Below are 2,500 nucleotides of genomic sequence, written 5' to 3' on the forward strand. Positions count from 1 at the left end.
CTTGCCTAGTCTATAAAAGGAGTCTGTGTCCCCGGCCCCTGGGCTTACGGCCATACCACCCTGAGCACGCCCGATCTCGTCTGATCTCGGAAGCTAAGCAGGGTCGGGCCTGGTTAGTACTTGGATGGGAGACCGCCTGGGAATACCAGGTGCTGTAAGCTTTTACACTGCTGCTTCCTTACAAGAAACATGGGCTTGCAATTACCTTGACGCACGGGCACACGTTAACGTCCTTCTAGTTTCAGCCTTGGATGTCGCTCTGCAAGCACGTGAGAAGCTTGGAGATGGGCAGCAGCTTACCCATCTCGATGTAGCTTCCTAATACTGGAATATAGTGTAGCAGGTAGTGGAGATAAAGGCTCAAGTGCAGTGTGTTCGAAAGGCTGACTTTTGAGCTACTCCACAAGCAGGGGGCCTTGCCTAGTCTATAAAAGGAGTCTGTGTCCCCAGTCCGTCGGCTTACGGCCATACCACCCTGAGCAGGCCCGATCTCGTCAGATCTCGGAAGCTAAGCAGGGTCGGGCCTGGTTAGTACTTGGATGGGAGACCGCCTGGGAATACCAGGTGCTGTAAGCTTTTACACTGCTGCTTCCTTACAAGAAACATGGGCTTGCAATTACGTTGACGCACTGGCACACGTTAACGTCCTTCTAGTTTCAGCCTTGGATGTCGCTCTGCAAGCATGTGAGAAGCTTGGAGATGGGGAGCAGCTTACCCATCTCGGTGTAGCTTCCTAATACTGGAATAGAGTGTAGCAGGTAGTGGAGATAAAGGCTCAAGTGCAGTGTGTTCGAAAGGCTGACTTTTGAGCTCCTCCACGAGCAGGGGGCCTTGCCTAGTCTATAAAAGGAGTCTGTGTACCCGGCCCCTGGGCTTACGGCCATACCACCCTGAGCACGCCCGATGACGTCTGATCTCGGAAGCTAAGCAGGGTCGGGCCTGGTTAGTACTTGGATGGGAGACCGCCTGGGAATACCAGGTGCTGTAAGCTTTTACACTGCTGCTTCCTTACAAGAAACATGGGCTTGCAATTACGTTGACGCACGGGCACACGTTAACGTCCTTCTAGTTTCAGCCTTGGATGTCGCTCTGCAAGCATGTGAGAAGCTTGGAGATGGGGAGCAGCTTACCCATCTCGGTGTAGCTTCCTAATACTGGAATAGAGTGTAGCAGGTAGTGGAGATAAAGGCTCAAGTGCAGTGTGTTCGAAAGGCTGACTTTTGAGCTCCTCCACGAGCAGGGGGCCTTGCCTAGTCTATAAAAGGAGTCTGTGTCCCCGGCCCCTGGGCTTACGGCCATACCACCCTGAGCACGCCCGATCTCGTCTGATCTCGGAAGCTAAGCAGGGTCGTGCCTGGTTAGTACTTGGATGGGAGACCGCCTGGGAATACCAGGTGCTGTAAGCTTTTACACTGCTGCTTCCTTACAAGAAACATGGGCTTGCAATTACGTTGACGCACGGGCACACGTTAACGTCCTTCTAGTTCCAGCCTTGCTTTGGTTTTCACAGAAAAAAGAGAATGGTGCACCGTTCCTGGTGGCACTGCAATGCCAGGTCAATGCAAGGAGTGAAGAGAGCAAGCCCCAGTTTTCACCTCCCAATGCTCAAAAATGCATTTAATATTTAATCCCCATATAGAGGACATATCAGATATTAAACTGATAAGAACAGATACTACACTTGATCTTAGCCAAAAGGCCGAGAAGCGATGGCCCACAAGTGTCTGGGGCCAACTCAAGATCTTGGCACACAAGTTACTTGTTGTGGTGCCATGTTTTTTAAGTGCGCATAACAAAGGCTGCTGCTGATCACCTCCGCCCCAAGGTGATCTAAGTGCACCTCTGAGCCTTGACGGACAGCTGCTTGACATTTGACACACTCAAAGGGCGCGGCCATACAGCAAAGCCCACCAAAAACAACTTAAACTCTTGAACGTTCGAAAGGCTGACCTTTGAGCTCCTCCACGAGCAGGGGGCCTTGCCTAGTCTTTAAAAGGAGTCTGTGTCCCCAGCCCGTCGGCTTACGGCCATACCACCCTGAGCACGCCCGATCTCGTCTGATCTCGGAAGCTAAGCAGGGTCGGGCCTGGTTAGTACTTGGATGGGAGACCGCCTGGGAATACCAGGTGCTGTAAGCTTTTACACCGCTGCTTCCTTACAAGAAACATGGGCTTGCAATTACGTTGACGCACGGGCACGGGCACAGGCACACGTTAACGTCCTTCTAGTTCCAGCCTTGCTTTGGTTTTCACAGAAAAAAGAGAGTGGTGCACCGTTCCTGGTGGCACTGCAATGCCAGGTCAATGCAAGGAGTGAAGAGAGCAAGCCCCAGTTTTCACCTCCCAATGCTCAAAAATGCATTTAATATTTAATCCCCATATAGAGGACATATCAGATATTAAACTGATAAGAACAGATACTACACTTGATCTTAGCCAAAGGCCGAGAAGCGATGGCCCACAAGTGTCTGGGGTAGTGATGTGACGTTCCGTTTCGAGGC

The 2,500-nt window shown here is 51.5% G+C and overlaps 7 non-coding genes across 7 annotated transcripts; 5 read left to right on the top strand and 2 right to left on the bottom strand.

Moving 5' to 3' along the window:
* The first annotated feature begins 42 nt into the window (after positions 1 to 42).
* On the top strand, positions 43 to 161 carry LOC131452826 (5S ribosomal RNA). The gene has a single exon (XR_009237588.1). It is a non-coding gene; the product is annotated as a 5S ribosomal RNA (ribosomal RNA).
* Positions 162 to 457: 296 nt separating this feature from the next.
* LOC131452861 (5S ribosomal RNA) lies at positions 458 to 576 on the top strand. The gene has a single exon (XR_009237620.1). It is a non-coding gene; the product is annotated as a 5S ribosomal RNA (ribosomal RNA).
* A 296-nt stretch (positions 577 to 872) lies between these two features.
* Positions 873 to 991, top strand: LOC131452891 (5S ribosomal RNA). The gene has a single exon (XR_009237649.1). It is a non-coding gene; the product is annotated as a 5S ribosomal RNA (ribosomal RNA).
* A 296-nt stretch (positions 992 to 1,287) lies between these two features.
* LOC131452877 (5S ribosomal RNA) lies at positions 1,288 to 1,406 on the top strand. Its single transcript, XR_009237636.1, has one exon. It is a non-coding gene; the product is annotated as a 5S ribosomal RNA (ribosomal RNA).
* A 112-nt stretch (positions 1,407 to 1,518) lies between these two features.
* On the bottom strand, positions 1,519 to 1,711 carry LOC131452927 (U2 spliceosomal RNA). Its single transcript, XR_009237679.1, has one exon. It is a non-coding gene; the product is annotated as a U2 spliceosomal RNA (small nuclear RNA).
* A 308-nt stretch (positions 1,712 to 2,019) lies between these two features.
* Positions 2,020 to 2,138, top strand: LOC131452838 (5S ribosomal RNA). The gene has a single exon (XR_009237600.1). It is a non-coding gene; the product is annotated as a 5S ribosomal RNA (ribosomal RNA).
* Positions 2,139 to 2,262: 124 nt separating this feature from the next.
* Positions 2,263 to 2,454, bottom strand: LOC131453038 (U2 spliceosomal RNA). The gene has a single exon (XR_009237786.1). It is a non-coding gene; the product is annotated as a U2 spliceosomal RNA (small nuclear RNA).
* Between the last annotated feature and the right edge of the window lie 46 nt (positions 2,455 to 2,500).

This window comes from Solea solea, unplaced genomic scaffold, assembly GCF_958295425.1.
Source record: "Solea solea unplaced genomic scaffold, fSolSol10.1 scaffold_60, whole genome shotgun sequence".
Taxonomy (NCBI): Eukaryota; Metazoa; Chordata; class Actinopteri; order Pleuronectiformes; family Soleidae; genus Solea; species Solea solea.